Raw genomic sequence first — 20,176 nt, 5'->3', positions numbered from 1 at the left:
AGATAGACAGGATAGTGAAGGCGGTGTTTGGTATGCTTGCCTTTATTGGTCAGAGCATTGAGTCTAGGAGTTGAGAGGTCATGTTATGATTGTACTGGACATTGGTTAAGACACTTCTGAAATACTGCATTCAATTCTGGTCTCTCTGCTATTGGAAGGATGTTGTGAAACTTGAAAGGGTTCAGCAAAGATTTACAAGGATGTTTCCAGGATTGAAGGGTTTGAGCTATTGGGAGAGGCTGAATAGGCTGGGGCTGTTTTCCCCAGAGCATCAGAGGCGAAGGGGTGACCTTACAGAAGTTTATAAAATCATGAGGGGCATGAACAGGGTGAACAACCAGAGTCTTTTCCTCAGGATAAGGGAGTCCAAAACTAGAGTGCATTGGTTCAAGGTAAGAGGGGAAAGATTTAAAAGGGACGTAAGGAGTAATATTTTCATACAGAGGGTGGAACAAGCTGCCAGGGGAAGTGATGGAGGCTTGTACAATGACAACAGTTAAAAGGCATCTGGATGGGTAGATGAATAGGAAGGGTTTAGATGGATATGGGCCAAGTGCTGGGAAATGGGACTAGATTAATTTAGGTTATCTGGTCGGCAACTGAAGAGACTGTTTCCATGCTGCACATCTCTATGACTATGATCCTATATATCTCTAAAAGGCTTACAAGGGGCTGGCGTGGTAGCTCAGTGGTTAGCACTGTTGCATCACAGCACCAGGGACCTGGATTTGATTCCTGCCTCGGGCGACTGTCTGTGTGGAGTTTGCACGTTCTCCCCATATCTGCATGGGTTTCCTCCCACAATCCAAAGGTCGGGTGAATTGGCCGTGCTAAATTGCCCATAGTGATAGGTGTATTAGTCAGGGGTGAATATAGAGCAGGGGGTTCTTGGTGGGTTACCCTTCGGAGGGTTGGTGTGGACTTGTTGGGCCGAAGGCCCTTTTCGATACTGTAGATAATCTAATCTAAAAGTATTTATTGTCTGTTTTATATATTTTGGTTTCTAACTTTTTTTCTGGCCTACCACTATTCTTTGCATCTTTGTAAATATTTTCTTTTAGTTGGTTACCATTCTTAACTTCCTTAGTCATCCATGAGTGGTGACGTTGTCTTGAAGTGTCTTTCATTGTCAATTAAATGTATCTTCACTGAGAGTTATGAAGTATCTCCTAAAGTATCTACCACTGCCTCTCTTACCATTTGATCTTTACTCTCATTCCATTTTAATCAACTCTGTCCCCATTCCTTTGTAATCGCCTAATGTAAGTTTAAGCTATTAGTTTCAAATCCACATTTCTCACCCTCAAACAGAATATGGAATTCTTTCACGTCATGATCACTCTTACCCAACGGAGGATACTTTACTATGTGATCATGAATTAATCCCGTCTCATTACACATGACAAATTGATAATATTCTGCTAGTGAGTTTTGAGAAGATTTGTAGCTCAGGTTGAGGTTCTGGATGTAGGTTTGCTCGCTGAGCTGGAAGGTTCATTTCCAGACGTTTCATCACCCTACTAGGTAACATCGTCAGTGGGCCTCCGGGCGAAGCACTGTTGATAATTCCTGCTTTCTATTTATATGTTTGGGTTTCCAACCCACCAACACACTAAAGCAGCAGCTAATGAACTTGAAAGACCCTATGCAGACAACAAGCAAAACTAATGTCATTTACAAAATACTTTGCAAGAACTTTAACAAACACCACATTGCACAAACAGGCAGAAAACTAGCCACCAGGGTACATGAACATCAACTAACCAAAAAAAAAGACATGACTCACTCTCACTAGTATCCTTACATATGGATGAGGAAGGACACTACATCGACTGGGACAACACATCCACCCTCGGACAAGCCAAACAGAGATACTCATTGAATTCCTAGAAGCATGGCATTCCAACCGGAACTCTACCAACAAACACGTTGACTTGGATCCCATTTACAACGCCTGAGAAAAAAAACAGGAAATGACATCACCATAGGAAATAATGTCACCAAGCCTAGGAAACCCAAACATATAAATAGAAAGCAGACTACACCCACCAGTACTTCATTCGGAGGCTCACTGAAGATGTTACCTAGTATGGTGATAAAATGTCTGAAAACAGATCTTCCAACTCAGCGAGCAAACCTACATCCAATATTCTGCTCTGTGGTTAGTACAGAAATGGATGTTTTTATTAAAACCTTCTCGAATATTCATGATGTATTCATCCTTGAGCCTTCTAAGTATTCTGGACAAGACCCAAATCCTTTCATTAGCCATAAAGTATAGTGTTCCCAGTCTCCATACAATGGGAGGAATAGGCAATGTCATCATAGTCTCACTTTCTTGTTAGAAAGAAATGACTGGTGGTGGGTTTAACTTGAAGGTTGCTCAGCTGTAGGCGAGAGGCAAGGTTGAGAAGGTGGAACCTTCATTGTGATCTCAGTCAGAGGAATTGAACCCACATTACATCACAAGACAGCCACCCAACCAACTGAGCTAACTGACACCGAATGGGAAGAATATATTTACCCTGACCAATAAGTCTTCCCATTTTCCAGATTCTCACCTTAGATTTGATTCTCTATGTAATAATTAACCACTTGTTACCTGATTCTGCCAAATATCTTGCAGTAGCCTGTGTTGCTCAGATCCCTGTAAGATTCTAACCACACTATCATTTAGCATTGGCCATTCACCATTTTGAATTGATCAGCAATAATTATTCCTGCCTCAAGCAAGACAAAGGGGTTTAGATGCAAGTCACTGTATAATAGCACTGGTCATCATCCATCAGTCTTTGTGGTTCCCAAGAAGCCAAAGAGTGGAAGCTTATGGGAATACTCCCATGGTCAGTGGAAGGCAAATCAGGATGAGTTATGCTGCTTATTTCAACTGATGTGGTTACCCAGTCACCGTCCAGTGATTCAATTGAGAAGGGAAAAGAATTCATTGCATTACTGAGCAGCACAGCCCTCTGCTATAGTTGGATAAGTCTTGTCATTCAGTATTTTACAACAGAAAAGGGCAAATGACAATTTTCTGACAGACAACATAACAAGGTCATTGGGGCAGTACATTTATGCAGGAGATTGCCATTTCCTCTAATCCGTCTTCAGGATCTTGACCACCCAAATGCTCCAATATAAAATGCATTTTGAATAACTTCATGGCTTCCACTCACTTGATACTATTATAAATTATTGGCATTGACAATGGACATTCAAGGATGCTGGCCTTAAAACTGTGAACATTAACTCTCACCTTCATTTATTTGTATAAATATTCATTCTAGAGCCATTCAATCAACATAACAGTCAGCTCCCAGGCAGTATATTTTAATGAGAACAAAGAGAATTGAAAATGTTACTTACTGTTTCATGAAAGCAATGATAATTTCAAAGATTACCCTTGCTTGTTTCCTTTAACTATATGAACAGCTGGGTCTCACATCCTTCTTCATGAAGGCAGCAGTGGTGGCAGGATTGAGGACTCCTAGCTTCGGTAGGCCCAGAGACTGAGCTCACGAGCTCAGTGAGCTTATGAGGGCAGTAGAGCACGGTGACTAGAGTAGGGCTGCAAGAGGCCAACAGCTAGGATTCGATGGGTCATGAAGGTGTGGTCCCAGTGTGGCCTGGAGGTAAGGTATTGGCGTAGCCTGGCAGTGAGTCCCACCGTGGCCTGGAGGTGAGGTCCCAGCGTGGTCTGGAGGTGAGGTCCCGGCATGGTCTGGAGGTGAGGTCCGGATGTGGCCTGGAGGTGAGGTCCCATTCTGGCCTGGAGGTGAGTTCCGGGTGTGGCCTGGAGGTGAGGTCACAGCATGGCCTGGAGGTGAGGTCCCAGTGTGGTCTGGAGGTGAGGTGTGGGTGTTGCCTAGAGGTGAGGTATTGGTGTGGCCTGGAGATGAGGTCACAGCATGGCCTAGAGGTGAGGTCCCAGCGTGGCCTAGAGGTGAGGTCCCGGCATCGCCTAGAGGCGAGGTCCCAGCATGGCCTGGAGGTGAGGTCCCAGTATGGCCTGGAGGTGAGTTCCGGGTGTGGCCTGGAGGTGAGGTCCCAGCGTGGCCTGGAGGTGAGTTCCGGGTGTGGCCTGGAGGTGAGGTCCCAGCGTGGCCTGGAGGTGAGTTCCGGGTGTGGCCTGGAGGTGAGGTCCCAGCGTGGCCTGGAGGTGAGGTATTGGTGTGGCCTGGAGATGAGGTCACAGCGAGGCCTGGAGGTGAGGTCCAGCGAGGCCTGGAGGTGAGGTCCCAGCATGGCCTGGAGGTGAGTTCCAGGTGTGGGCTGGAGGTGAGGTCTGGATGTGGCCTGGAGATGAGGTATTGGTGTGGCCTGGAGATGAGGTCCCAGCATGGCCTGGAGGTGAGTTCCAGGTGTGGGCTGGAGGTGAGGTCCCAGCGTGGCCTGGAGGTGAGTTCCAGGTGTGGGCTGGAGGTGAGGTCCCAGCGTGGCCTGGAGGTGAGGTCCCAGTCTTGCCTGGAGGTGAGGTCCCAGTCTTGCCTGGAGGTGAGGTCCCGGCATGGCCTAGAGGTGAGGTCCCAGCATGGCCTGGAGGTGAGGTCCCAGCGTGGCCTGGAGGTGAGGTCCCGGCATGGTCTGGAGGTGAGGTCCGGATGTGGCCTGGAGGTGAGGTCCCATTCTGGCCTGGAGGTGAGATCGATGTGTGGCTTGGAGGTGAGGTCCCAGCATTGCCTGGAGATAAGATCCAGTCAGGCCTGGAGGTGAGATCCCGGTGTGACCTGGAGGTCAGTTACTGGTGTGGTCTGGAGGTGAGGTCCAAGCGTGACCTGAAGGTGAGGTCCCAGCGTGGCCTGAAGGTGAGGTCCCAGCGTGGCCTGGAGGTGAGGTCCCAGTGTGGCCTGAAGGTGAGGTCCCAGCGTGGCCTGGAGGTGAGGTCCGGATGTGGCCACGAGGTGAGGTCCCAGCGTGGACTGACGGTGAGGTCCCAGCGTGGCCTGGAGGCAAGGTCCCAGCGTGGCCTGGAGGTGAGGTCCCGGCATGGTCTGGAGGTGAGGTCCGGATGTGGCCACGAGGTGAGGTCCCAGCGTGGACTGACGGTGAGGTCCCAGTGTGGCCTGGAGGCAAGGTCCCAGCGTGGCCTGGAGGTGAGGTCCCAGTGTGGCCGGGAGGTGCGATCCCAGGAGTGGTCTGGAGGTGAGGTCCCAGCATGGCCTGTAGGTGAGGTCCCAGTGTGGCCTGGAGGTGAGGTCCCGGTGTGGCCTGGAGGTGAGGTCCCGGTGTGGCCTGGAGGTGAGGTCCCAGTGTGGTCTGGAGGTGAGGTCCCAGTCTGGCCTGGAGGTGAGATCCCGGTGTGACCTGGAGGTGAGTTACTGGTGTAGCCTGGAGGTGAGGTCCCAGCTTGGCCTGGAGGTGAGGTCCGGGCGTGACCTGGAGGCAAGGCCCCAGTGTGACCTGGAGGTGAGGGCCCAGCATGGCCTGGAGGTGAGGTCCGTGTGTGGGTTGGAGGTGAGGTTCCAGCGTGGCCTGGAGGTGAGGTCCGTGTGTGGCCTGGAGGCAAGGTCCCAGCGTGGCCTGGAGGTGAGGTCCGTGTGTGGCCTGGAGGGGAGGTCCCAGCGTGACCCGGAAGTCAGTTCCTGGTGTGGCCTGGAGGTGAGGTCCCGGTGTGGCCTGGAGGCGAGATTCCGGTGTGGCCTGGAGGTGAGGTTCCAGCATGGCCTGGAGGTGAGGTCTGGGTGTGGCCTGGAGGTGAGATATTGGCGTGGCCTGGAGGTGAGGTCCCAGCATGACCTGGAGGTGAGGTCCCAGCATGACCTAGAGGTGAGGTCCCAGTGTGACCTGGAGGTGAGGTCTCAGTCTGGCCTGGAGGTGAGGTCCCAGCATGACCTGGAGGTGAGGTCTCAGTCTGGCCTGGAGGTGAGGTCCCAGCATGACCTAGAGGTGAGGTCCCAGTGTGACCTGGAGGTGAGGTCTCAGTCTGGCCTGGAGGTGAGGTCCCAGCATGACCTGGAGGTGAGGTCTCAGTCTGGCCTGGAGGCGAGGTCCCAGCGTGACCTGGAGGTGAGGTTCCAGCATGGCCTGGAGGTGAGGTCTGGGTGTGGCCTGGAGGTGAGATATTGGCGTGGCCTGGAGGTGAGGTCCCAGCATGACCTGGAGGTGAGGTCCCAGCATGACCTAGAGGTGAGGTCCCAGCATGACCTGGAGGTGAGGTCCCAGCGTGACCTGGAGGTGAGGTCCCAGCGTGACCTGGAGGTGAGGTCCCAGCGTGACCTAGAGGTGAGGTCCGGGTGTGGCTTGGAGGTGAGGTCCCAGTCTGGCCTGGAGTTGAGGTCCGGGTGTGGCTTGGAGGTGAGGTCCCAGCCTGGCCTGGAGGTGAGGTCCCAGCGTGGCCTGGAGGTGAGGTCACATGGCCTGGAGGTGAGGTCCCAGAGTGGCCTGGAGGTGAGGTCCCAGCATGACCTGGAAGTGAGGTCCCAGAGTGGGCTCAAGGTGAGGCCTGGCACTGAGAGACTGTAATGCTGAACCTTTTTTTTTCTTTACTTTTCCTTTTCTCCGCTAATTTAACCCTAAGGTTTTGTACCGAGGTACCTTGTTCCTAAGATGGACTGTAATTGAAGGACTACAATGCTGACATTTTTATTTCTTTATTTTTCTCGGTACCTTTGTACCTAAGATGGCGCCGTAGGTGGTGACTTTGTAAACTTTTCAATGCCCTCATGTGAGTACATGGGACAAGAGACCTAATTGTCATTTTAATCCCCATGGCGTGTTGGCCTGCTTTAGCTCAGCAGTGTTCACAAAAGTTAAACAAAACTTCTCATTTTGGAAGTGAGCACTGACAGAATTATGGACGAAGCTCAGAACTATTTATATCACCACAAGGAGAAGCAGGATAGGTTCCAATGAGACTAAACAGCTATCCTTGCAGTTAACTCCTTTATATACCAAAATAGCCTTTGCAACTGACAGGCAGCAATCCTCAGGCTCAGTGCATTCCTTCAATTCTTTCAATATGATCATCTCTCTCATTGCCATATTCCTACTTTCTCTCCATCGCCCTTGATGCAAATAATTTCCAAATAAATTGTCAACCCCTTCCTTGAATATACTCGGAGACCCGGCCTCCACAGCCTTCGGTGCTAGCAAATTCTATAGGTTGCCCACCTTCTGAGTAAAAAAAGGTTTCCTCATCTCAATTCTATATGGCCCACTCCATATAGTAGCTCCTGGTTCCATACTCTCATCAGGGAAAACATCCTCCCTGCATCTAGTCTGCCAGCCTTGTTAGAATTGTATACATTTGAATCAGATCCATTTTTATCCTTCTAAAGTCTAGCAAATACAGGCCCACTCAAATCAATTTCTCCTCACACAACAGTCCTGCCAACTCCAGTATCTGCCTAGTGAACCTCTGCACCACTTTCTCTGTGGCAAGCATCAACACAGTGAGACCAAACTACATAAAATACTCTAGGTGCAGTCTTATCAAGTCCCTATACAACTTAGTAAGGCCTCCCTACTTCTATACTCAAATCCTCTTGTAAAAAGGTTGACGTACCATTTGTCTCCCTAATTACTTGCTGCACATGTCTGTCCACTTTCAGTGATAAAGGGCTTTTGCCCCAAACATTGATTTTCCTGCTCCTCGGATGCTGCCTGAACTGCTGTGCTTTTCCAGCACCACTCTAATCTAGAATCTGGTTTCCAGCATCTGCAGTCCTTGTTTTTACCCTGTCTACTTTCAGTGACCAGTCTGCAAGGACACCCTGGTCCCTTTGTACATCCATATTTTTCCAATGTACTACAACTTAAATAATATTCTGCCTTTCTGTTTTCACATTGAAGTGTATGACTTCTCATTTATACTGCATCTGCTATTTGTTTGCCAACATATTCAACTTGTCTAGATCACAGTGAAGACTTCTTATATCCTTCTCTCAAACTGCAATTCCATCTAGTTTTTGGCCATCAGCAAATTTGGAAATATTGCATTCGGTCAACCCACCCAAATCATTTGCTATCGTGTAACCAAAGTCATACCAGACCATAGGGCTGCTCTCTCATTAGAGAGAGATGACTGATGGCGATTTAACCTGATGGCGATTTAACCAGAGGGTCACATGCCTCAGGCAAGGGGAGAGGTTGAGAGGGAGAGTCATTCATGGAACTGAACCCATACTGTTGGTGTCTCACTGCTTCACAAACCAACCAGTCATGCCAACTGAGCAAAGTTGACCCCTTCAAAATCATTATATATTTCATGAATTGTTGGGGCCTAAGTACTGGTTCCTGCAGTACCCTACTAGTCACTGCCTGCCACCAGATAAAGGCCAATTTATTTCCACTTTCTGCTTCCCACCTATCAACAAATTCTCAATCCATACCAGTATATTGCCCCCAACCAAGTGTGCTTTCAATTTGTCCACCAGCCTCGTAAAGTCAAAGCCTCCTTGACATCCAAATACACCACATCCATTAGGTCTCCCGAAGAGAAAACAGCCAATGCTGATGATCTCGGCGGGTCAGTCAGCATCCAATCAGAGCTAAAGTCCTGATCAATTCTGCTAATTACATCCTCAATCAACTCTAGAGGATGAGTTAAGCATGAAATGAAAGCAGCCCCCCCTCACCCTGTGTGCTTTCAACTCTCCACGTTTCCAGCCAGCGGATGAAGTGGCCAGATGCTTATCTCTTCACACACTCTCTCACACACACACATACACACACACAAACACACACACACGTAGCCACACACAAACACACACACGCACGCACACATGTAACCCCACACACATGCACACACGTAGACGTAGACGCACACACACACACACACCTTGTTACTGCAACTTTTTAATAATTTCCCACTCTGCCTTGTACAGGACAATGTTGGAGAGGTTATCTGGAATCTTTATTTGAGAATATTCAGTGCTCTGAATTTGCATAGACTGTCATTCTGTCTGTCTTCATCTGGAGAGAGGAAGGGTGGTCAGTCATTTGGAGATGGTGCCTGGGCTCCCATTTATGTCCAGGACTGTTCTCGGCAGCACTACAGTAAGCCGAGTTCACTTCTAATCATTCTAAACAAAAGACGCGATTGTTGCACCAGTGTTGGTAACACCTCTTTGACGTAATGTTCTTATGGGATCTTGAGATCTTCCTCGGATAATCTGAAATTCAGATAATTGATCTTCGGACAATCGAGGTTCCTCTGTAGTGTGACCATTAAAACCTCATCTGGAACACAGTGCTTTACACTTGCTTTTAATTAGGGTAAAAGCTAGGATCCAAGCTTTCTCCTTAATACATTTGAGGGGATTTTGGTCTGGCCCATAACAAGAGAATCCCTTGCTCGAGTTTTTGTATCGCATCAGTTTCATAGATAACTACTTCAAACCATATCATTGTTCAAACCAACCACAAACCATTGAGAATGATCTTCTAAAAAGCCTTTCACAAGTTCATCTCCATGACTTCGACGACTACAGTGGCATGGTTATTGCTCCAATTTTCACAGACATACTGCTGACTGACTACTTCACTGAATTCTCTTTTGTCTGACAAATCAATAATGTAAGTACGAGGGTTTTTGACACTTTAACACTCAGTCTGTTTAGTATTGCTTAACAAATTGTGTCTGACAAACAGCCTGTAGTGCTTTAGTAAGGCAGTGCAGGCACTGGGTGATCCACCATATTGCCTCTTCGACTCTATCCTCACTCAGATAGTTACACAGGATACACTGTGCATACTGCAAAATTAAGTCACATGTCAAGACATTCAGAGAGCGATGTTAAATCTGTACTAGTCCTTTTGGCAACAATCTACACTCACTGGCAGCTCTCATGTTTGGAAGGTGGATCCATGCAGTTCTTTTCCCCTACACTCTCATCACCCAAACACAGGGCCATGACACATTTTAGAAAGTAGGCAGACAATGAGACAAGAGCATGCAGAGAGTTTTCCCAGCTTCAACTAAAACAATGTATAAGAGTTCAATATTGTCATATAAACACATTGATTTGTGAAAGGATACTACATGGCTAATCTAGATCATGTGATGTTGTAATGAGCAATGTTCAAGTCTTATGAAGAAATATATCCAAATGACATGTAATCAAACACTCTTCACAAAAGATGACAACTCAATAATGAAAGTATTATGTTAATGTCAGAAAAAAAAACACATATAGAGTTATAGAGATGTACAGCACGGAAACAGATCCTTCGGTCCAACTCGTCCATGCTGACCATATATCCTAATTCAATCTAGTCCCATTTGCCAGCACTTGACCCATATCCCTCCAAACCCTTCCTATTCATATTCCCATCCAGATGCCTTTTAAATGTTGTAATTGTACCAGCCTCCACCACTTCTTCTGGCAGTTCTTTCCATACACGTACCACCCTCTGTGTGAAAACGTTGCCCCTTAGGTCCCTTTTAAACTTTTCCCCTCTCAACCTAAACCTATGCCTTCTAGTTCTGGACTCCCGCACCCCAAGGAAAAGACTTTGTCTATTGAAGATATCCATGCCCCTGATGATTTTATAAACCACTTACAGGTACATGGTCACCCCTCACCCTCAGATACTCCAGGGAAAACAGCTGCAGCCTATTCAACTTCTCCCTATCGCTCAAATCCTATAACCCTGGCAACATCCTTATCAATCTTTTCTGAACCCTTTCAAGTTTTACAAAATCCTTCCACTAGGAAGGAGACCAAAACTGCACACAATATTCCAAAAGTGGCCTAACCAATGTCGTGTATAGCTGCTAATTCCTATACTCAATGTTCTGTCTAATAAAAGAAAGCATACCAAACACCTTCTTCACTATCTTAACTACCTGCAATTCCACTTTCAGGGAACTATAAACCTGCAGTCTAAGGTCTCTTTGTTCAACAACACTCCCCAGACCTTTCCACGAAGTATATAGGTCCAGTTCTGATTCACCTTTCCAAAATGCAGCACCTTATCTAAATTAAACTCCATATGCCACTCTTCAGCCCATTGGACCATCTGATCAAGATCCCATTGTACTCTGAAGTAACCTTCTTTGCTGTCCACTACACCTCCAATTTTGGCAGCATCTGCAAACTTACTGGCTATACCTCCTATGTTCACATTCAAATCATTTAAATGAGTGATGAAAAGCAATGGACCCATCACTGACCCTTGTGGCACAGCACTGCTCACAGGCCTCCAGTCTGAAAAGCAACCCTCCACCACCACCCTCTATCTTCTACCTTCGAGTCAGTTCTGTATCCAAATGGCTAGTTCTCCCTGTATTTCATGTGATCTAACATTGCTAACCAGTCTCCCTTTGGGGAACCTTGTTGAACACCTTACTGAAGTCTATATAAATCATGTCTACCACTCTGCCCTCATCAACCCTCTTCACTACTTCTGCAAAAATCTCAATCAAGTTTGTGAGACATGATTTCCCATGCACAATGCCATGCTGACTATCCCGAATCAGTCCTTGCCTTTCCAAATGCATATAAATCCTGTCCCTTAGGATTCCCTCCAACAACTTGCCCACCAATAATGTCAGGCTCACTGGTCTATAGTTCTTTGGTTTTTCTTTACAACCTTTCTTAAATAGTTGCACCACATTACCCAACCTCCAGTCTTCAGGCACCCCATATCTATGAAAAACGACACATATCTCTCCGCAACAAGAGCCAACTTCACGGAGTAAAGCTATTATATAAAACTCTATCTGATTGTGTTGTACATCTACCAAAGCATTATTTTAATGCATAGTGACAATATATTTCAATGCATCATCGTACAAGTTTAACGGGAAAAGATTGTTAGGGCAGAAGGGGGGATGCCACACCAGACAAGCAATGTAACTTCAAGACAACTAGATGTCATCCAGACATGTGATATTCCAGTGTAAAGGGGCTCCCTTCACCTTCAGTAGCAGCATTTATAACAGTAACAGTAGTAAATTTTTTCACTACGTCCAGAAGCCAGGCTATGAGTAAGTCTGATATTATAGCAGTGTAAACAGTTAGTTAACCTCCAAGATATCAGTTGTAACAAGAATCCAGACTTTATAATTTATGTTGCTAGGGCTAACATATAGGACCACTCAGACAATATCACACCAACAGTGATATTTTAGTTACTATAATTATATTGACTGTAATTGGATAATTGATTTGGAATAAATTATAGGGTTCAATAATTCAATGGATGGTTGGATTTGCCCTGTTCTTTGTACATAGGACATACCTGGGCAATCTTCCACATTGTCAGGCAGATGCCAGTGTTGCAGCTGTCTGTACTGGAATGCCTCTCTCAGGGTCTGGCTAATTCTGAAGCACAAGTCTTCAGTACTATTGCTGGAATGGTGTCAGAGCCCAAAGATTTTGCAGTAATTACTGAGCTGCCAATTAAATCACATGCAGGTTTACCTTTGAAAGATGGTTTGTAAACATCATGTACATTAGCATAAAATGAAAAACATTGCTTTCACTCATATTGAATGAGATATCATCCCCCCTTCATAATATATCACAGCAAGACTGACGATGAGGTTTGGAATTATATATGATGCAGCCTTATATATTATTAAATTCATGCTGATTTGTGAGAAGTCTTATGTCCTGCACAACCAAAGTAGCTTGAAGCTTCTCATTTCATATTGAACGTCTTACAGTATAGATTAAGATAGATTTATTTAATCAGTCTAGAACAGACGCAACTCTAGATTAAAACAGTCATTTATGGGATATGGGTGAAACTGACTGGGCCAACATTAATAGCCCATCCCTGCCTCCCCTTGAGAATTTGAACCATTGTAGTGCATCTGGCGTAGGCGCACCCATAATGTATATACTGGATTAGTGGTGCTGGAAGAGCACAGCAGTTCAGGCAGCATCCAACGAGCAGCGAAATCAACGTTTCGGGCAAAAGCCCTTCATCAGGAATAAAGGCAGTGAGCCTGAAGCATGGAGAGATAAGCCAGAGGAGGGTGGGGGTGGGGAGTGAGTAGCATAGAGTACAATGGGTGAGTGGGGGAGGGGATGAAGGTGATAGGTCAAGGAGGAGAGGGTGGAGTGGATAGGTGGAAAAGAAGATAGGCAGGTCGGACAAGTCAAGGAGACAGTAACTGAGCTGGAAGTTTGAAACTAGGATGAGGTGGGGGAAGGCACCCATAATGTAGTCAGGAAAAGAATTCCAGGATTTTAACCCAATGACACAGAAGGAATGACAATATATTTCCAAGTCAGCATTGTGAGATAGTGGAGAGGAACTTGCATATAGTGGATCTCCCATGTATCTGTGGTGTTTACCCTTCTAGATGATCATAAGTTTGGAAGAAACAGTGGTAAATTTCTGCAGTGCATCTTGTAGATGGCACATATTGCTACCAACTATGCAGGGAATAATTGCTTGTGGTTGTGATGCCAATGAAATGGGCTGCTTTGTCCTGGTTGATATTAAATTTCTTGAATGTTATTAGAGCTGCACTTATTCAAGCAAGTGGGGAGAATTTCATAACATTCCTGACTTGTTTTTGAAGATTGTCGCAGGCTTGGGGAGTCAGGAGGACAGTTATTCACTGTAGGACTCCTAGTCTCCGACCTACTCTTGTAGGTCGCTGTATCTATATGGATAGTCCAATTTAGTTTCTGGTCACTAGCAGCTTCAGGATGTTGTCCACTGCCCATGACCTCATTTTTCAAATTAAAATTTTGCTCATTCAGATCCACATGTAATTCCTGTGTTTTGGAATTAATTTTAATGGACTAATGTATTTTGCAGGAGCTACATTGGGTCAAATTTTGATTCTGATCTACTAGATCTGGCAATATGATAAATCAGTTTAAGGTGTACATTTGATGCCTGGTTTTTGAGCATAAGGTCTATCACAGAACAGTTAGTGATTAGAAAAGATGTATTAATCAGGTATAAAGTAACAAAAACCTTTCATCTTTCACAAGATCGGGGTATCTCTAATCACTTTACAACAAAAAAAATCAAGTGCAGTCACTTCACATAAAGAAATGCAATAATAATTTACACGCAGCTAAATCCAGCAAACAGTAATAAACCAGCGATCAGATATTCTACTGTTTAATAATGTTGATTGAGGAATAACGGTTAATCAGTACAGAACTCCCTTTCTCTGTTGTACATTTCTTACAGCCATTAAAAGACATAAAATAGGGTTTCAAAGCTCGTGTCTCACCTGAAAGGCAGCAGTCCTTCCACAGTTCGACCACTGAAGGAAAAGGCTGATTTCCAAAGTGGAATCTGAATCCACATCTTTCTGACTCAAGTCAAATCTTTACCATTGAGCAAAGACTGGCAGGCTGCAAAATGAACATAAATGATTTACAACTAGACTACTCTGAGCAATTTCTCAGAGAAGCATGCATGCATAAAGTGGTAAATCTTTCTCTTGAAGAGATTAAGCTAAGCGGAAGTTTGACAGAGGCCCTGATAATAATGAAGGGGTGCATCAGACTAGGTGAGGATAAATACTTCTGCTTATGGGGGAACACAATAACAGGACATAATTTCAAGATCGGCACCAACCTCAAATAAAAAAACATACATGGAATCCTTTTAGAAAATAAGATGTGAAGATATGGAATTCACACCATTTGGAATGATTGGAGGAGATAGCACTGATGCCCTGAATTGTCTTTACTGGGAAGGCTTACACATAATGGAAGAAAATGATTGTGAGAGATATTGCAATAAAGTAGAATGGAAGGAATTCAGCTTAGTTCAGTTGAGCAAAATAGCCTTTGCTGTGGGTTCTATGTTTTTGGTTCCTTATTTTTACATTGATTATAAATTGAAATAATATCTAAGAGAATTACTTATCCCGATATAATTATATGCTCATCTCAATGGTGATTTTGCAGCTTCTTTACTGGAGAAAGGGCAACGTTAGAAGTTGACTTTAGTGATTTCTATAATAAATGCAGAGTTTATATCAATGAAAGATGATGAGAAGCGTGCTCAGACATAAGAGTTTTAATAGATAGCTATCTTTTCAAGACAGTGCTGGAAGGGATTAGAAGAGAAAGTATTCCATTACACAGCTTTCTGACAGAGTAATACTGCCTGAAGAGACTGCTTAAATGTTGATTTTTTTTTTCCCCCTAATTTACAACTGCTGGCTTTGAAAGATTTAACTGTCAGACCTGCTAATTATTATCTCCATCCCTGTGTTACTCAGAGTTGTAAAATACCACAAGAAATTCTCTGCTTAATTAATTAGTTTGTCATGAAAGTACAAGCACCAATAATACGCATTAAATCAATGAACACATTTCAAAGAATTTAAATACTAATGAAAGCTCTTCACTACAGCAAATAGACAAAATAGCAGCTCTAACACTAACTGACAGCTTGCATGTGCCTCTTGAAAGTGCATAACATATCAAAATGGAAAAATCTCAAGTCCCACGAAAATGAAAATGCCATCTTTGGAATTGTATCTAATAATAGAAAACAGAAACACAGCTGTGGTTTTCATTTCTAGCTGTCAAACACTCTACCCAACTGGTTCAATTTTTCTTTTGCTGGTGACTTGGAAAGCAGTTGTCTATAAATGTACAAAAAGGTGCAGCAGAGCTTGGATTTCTGAGTACTTCTGCTACAAGTCCATTTGTAAGAAGCAAAACCTACAGTCAGTAGTTTTTGTAAGACACAGTGTCAACAAAGTAGGTTTCTTTGCAAATAGAAAGTATGGGTATACAAGGCAATTAGTATCTGAAAGGGTTAACTGATATCATGAAAGAAAGGTTTGCTCATAAGGACCAGCTTATCTTCTGAAGGTTGAAAAACTCGGGCCTATACTGATAATGTAGAAGAATGAGAGCTTGCCTTATTCCCAAGTAGACATGTTGGGTGGATATTTGGAAGATCGTTCCTCTTGTGGGGAAGCCAAGAACTAGAACTAGAAGACACAGTTTCAGAATAATAGGGATCTTATTCTATTCTGATGAAGAGTCATACCAGTCTTGAAATATTAACTCTATTTCAGTCTCCATAGATGCTGCCAGATCCACTGAGTTTCTCCAGTGACTTCTGTGTTTATTTCAGATCTCCAGCAGCTGCTCTATTTTGCCTTTATAGAATAGAAGGGCAGTGCCTGAGAGGAACTAACCACTGTCCAGACCAAAGTTGCTACCAGTATATTTAGAGAGTGTCCAGTGTTTGATTTGAACTGTTCTAGTGCTAAGCCCATGTAGCTAAATGTAATGTGTACTTGTACAAAAGTTGAACCTAATGTCTCACAAGAGGTTATCATTTATCTTAGATATAATGTAACTCAGTAATTAGTGCCATTTAATAAATCTTTCCTGTTTATCAAGTTTAAGCCTGAATTCTGCAAAGACTTTGTGTCATCCTTCTCCATATGGTAGCAGTAACGTAGACTAGTACCACTAAGAAGGATTGGTGGCTTGAATTTTGCCAAGGTATCCCAGATGATTTAGTCACACCATGCCATAGAATCATAGAATCCCTAGATTGTGGAAACAGGCCATTTGGCCCAGCAAGTCCACACCGACCATCCAAAGAGTAACCCACTCAGACCTATTCCCCTACCCTTTTACTCAACATCTCCCCCTGACTAATGCCCCTAACCTACACATCCCTGAACATTACGGGCAATTTAGCATGTCCAATTCGCCTAACCTGCGCATCTTTGGATTGTGGGAGGAAACCGGAGCACCTGAAGGAAACCCACCAGACACAGGGAGAATGTGCAAACTCCACACAGACAGTTACCTGAGCCTGGAATCGAATCTGGGTCCTTGGTGCTGTGAGGCAGCAGTGCTAATCGCAGAGCTACCATGCCGCCCCGTGTCATTGATAGTGACAGCAATGAAGATTTTTCCCATTATAATAGATGGATTTCTCATTAAACAGCCCTCATTCAGATATATGAGTAAGTCCTATGTGTTCTATAGGACTGGCAATCTATGATCTTCCATTATAGCCATCAATTACTTCAATACAGAATTTGTGAGTAACTTCCTTAACCAGAGAATAGTTGTACTGTACAACTTGCTAACATAGGCATTAGGTGAGGTGAAAGGTATAGATGCATTTAAAGGCAGCTGGAAGTATATTTAATAGAGTAGAGAACAGAAATGATGATCCCATGGTTAAGAGAAAGTAGGGGATTGCATGAAGCATAGATACCAACATTGACCAACATCATCGGTTTCTGTACTGAACATTCTATGCAATTCTATCTTGATAACATTCTGCAATATCGTTCCATCTCCTGGTCTTTATTACAAGGGGAATGGAATATAAAAGTAGGAACGCTTACTGCAGACATACAGGGTTTGAGGGAGATCATATCTGGGCTGCTGTATACAGTTTCGGTCTAATATGAAAAAAGATAAAATTGCATTAGAAACACTTCAAATGATTCATTCCTTAGTTTAAAGCGAAAAAGTGATTGAAAGGATTGGGTGGTACCTTTTAGATTTTAGAAGATTGAGAGCTGATCTTATTGAAGCTTACAAGTTCCCAAGTGGACTTGGTACGATGGGTACGGGACGGATGGCTCTTCATGTGGGGAAGACAAACACTAAGGAATGTGCCTTAAGAACAATAGGTCTCTCTTTTAGGACAAACATGAATTAAAATGATTTTCTCTCATAGGTTGATTAGTACATGGAATTCTCTTACCTTGAAAGGAGTGAGGCAAGTTCACTGAATAATTTTCAAGCAGAGTTGAATAGATTTTTGATGGACAAGGGAGTCACAAGTTATGGAGATAGACAGGTAAGTGCAATTAAGACCACAACCTGATCAAACATGATCTTATGGAAAGGTAGAACCAGCTTGAAAGGTCCAAAAGGCCTCCTCCTGTTTAGAAGTCCTATGTTCCAATATTCCTACCTTCCGATAAACATTTGTGGAACGCTTTCTATTTCAAAATGCCTGGATTGAGAAACTGACCTGGGCTCAGTGATTTTCATTCATTTATATTGCAACAGCTGTCATGTTTTTAGGGAGAATGTCACAATCCAGCCTTTTGCAGCAATTGTATCTATCACTACAGATACTGCCTGTACTATTCAGCTGGATGATCTTATCAGAAGCTTATCTTGAAATGGAATTTCACCCATAAGATGTATTTTTTCCCCATATTCTGCACTGGAAGAGCTGAAAATCAGTTTTTACAATTCTACCTTTGGCCACTGGCCTAAGCAACTGGACTCAACATAAAATTGACTAAGCACTATCTGCAAGCAAGGCCTGATGGAATGCAAAGAAGCCAAGGTTACCACAAGTCAAAAGCCAACAAGGACCAGCCCAGACCTGTCCGGAATACTGAACTGAGGTCCTCAACCTCAACACCGGGAGAGTCGTTATGACCCAAAACACATTAAGAGGTACTCAGCCAGAACATTATGTTTGTGTTTTTCACTGCTTTGGCCAGACTCTTTAGTATCATAGATTAATCATATCTTGGAAAGGGACTGGGATGACCTGGCCTAACTTCTTCAAGTGCTGTGACCCCCTGACCTGTGACCCCATTGGCTGAAGCCAGAAAACATTCCAGAAGGACTCAGAATGGGGGGATAAGAGGGGACACCTGGCAGCCATTCACTCAGTGAAGACTTGGCTAATGAAGACTCCATGTCAGACCCACATTCATACCAGACCCTGAGCACATCTGTCATTGGAGTTCAGTGAATTGAATCCAGCAGCCCAATCGAGTTCACCAGGAGAGATAGTATCTGTGTTTTTCAGGCTGTCAGCCTAGTTTGAGAAGAAGTTAACTTATTTTGTTGTATAAAAGTTGTTTCTTTACCTTGCGAGTTTTTAATAAGCTAAGTCTTATACAGTAAGACCACCTGAATAAATGTGTTTCAGAGTAACAAACTGGTCAAAGTGCCTGTATAGAATATTGCACAGGCAATGTTTTTCAATGTACTGAACATATCACAAACCTACAATTGCCCGAGGTCTACAACAGGCCAGATGTTCAAAATTAGGAAACTTGGTGCCATTAGGTCTACAGGAAATCTTGAAATTTTGACCATAATTCCAATTTGGTCATTTATATGTGCTGTGGTTAAAACCTTAGCCAGGTCATAACATTTAAAGAAGACAGTAAATGTGTAATTGTAACTGTTAATTGCAGACCATCTCGTGGTTTGGTTTGTGAAGTTTCTCCATCTTGACTGTTGACTCACTGAAGTTGGTGAGATCCCGTTTGTTTGAACAGCTATCCTGCTGATTATCTGCTTTACTTATTTGAAGGGTTTTTGCTGGGGATCAGCCATTTTCCGTTTGATCCAAGATCATGAGGTTCCACCATTACTGATCAAACCCAAACAGGAACAAGCTGGAAGATGAAATAAGAGTTAGTAACCAAGTGCAAATGTTAAGTGTCTTTTGATGGAACATTAAAGCTACACATACAGGACAGGAATTTCTAAATGAGATAGGCAATGAGATGGGGAAAGGAAGATGGTCATTTGTGGAAGTTGGATGGCACAGCATTCTGAAACCCAGAAGAGACAGACAGGACAGAAACAAATTGCAAAGTGAACGAGCAAGGCAGTTTAAGAATTTACATATGATACAGGTATATTTGCAATGTTAAATGGAGAGTCAGTGGAGATTGATGAACATAGAAGTTAAATGACAAAGAATCATAGTAAGGGACTTTGCAAAAAATAGCAAAAGGACAATTCTGATTAGGTTGAACCTGAAATTTCCAGGATGCCTTGTCACTCCTTACTAACATGTTGTGGTGAGGGAAGGAGACTGTCTATGAACCCAATGGCTATCCCACAGCGAGTTATCATCAGGAGCTGTGATAATTGCAGTCAGCAAGATTTCCATCTCTATCTTAGAAAGATGTCCAACCCAACAGAGGACTGTCACTCAGCAGCTCCACTGATGGGTTTAGACACAATCCTATTACACTGAAGAACCTGAGTGAATTTGGGTTGAGGAGTCTTAGTGAAAGGCATAGGGAACTAGGATCCAGAGGCTTAGAGGGAGGATTGAGGGGGAAGTGAAGTTCTGATGAGAAGCATGTATCCACTGAATAAAGATGGCCCACAAAGGAGAATTCCCTCTCCCGCCCATGGAGTTGAACCCCTGCAGAGGCAATTCTAGATCCTCAGATAGCACGTTTCAAACCCACAACCACTTCCATCTAGAAGGATAAGGGCAGCAAGTACATGAGAACACCATCACCTGCTAATTCTCCTCGAGC

General features: G+C 44.1%; 1 long non-coding RNA gene across 22 annotated transcripts in view; it reads right to left on the bottom strand.

Moving 5' to 3' along the window:
* The window catches only part of LOC140465071 (uncharacterized), a 222,100-nt gene that overhangs the window by 7,256 nt on the left and 194,668 nt on the right, over positions 1-20,176 (bottom strand). For 12 of the 22 annotated variants that reach the window (XR_011955081.1, XR_011955079.1, XR_011955067.1 and 9 more), the window contains 2 exons: positions 15,802-19,294; positions 14,150-14,273 (listed from right to left, as the gene is read on the bottom strand). This is a non-coding gene — a long non-coding RNA (uncharacterized lncRNA). Of the gene's footprint in view, positions 1-1,786; positions 1,955-12,186; positions 12,341-14,149; positions 14,883-15,801; positions 19,295-20,176 lie in introns of all 22 variants that reach the window. The other 10 variants (XR_011955083.1, XR_011955078.1, XR_011955082.1 and 7 more) reach the window with 10 other exon arrangements.

The sequence above is a fragment of the Chiloscyllium punctatum genome, chromosome 41 (assembly GCF_047496795.1).
Source record: "Chiloscyllium punctatum isolate Juve2018m chromosome 41, sChiPun1.3, whole genome shotgun sequence".
Lineage (NCBI taxonomy): Eukaryota > Metazoa > Chordata > Chondrichthyes > Orectolobiformes > Hemiscylliidae > Chiloscyllium > Chiloscyllium punctatum.
This window is presented reverse-complemented; position numbering and strand designations above follow the sequence as displayed.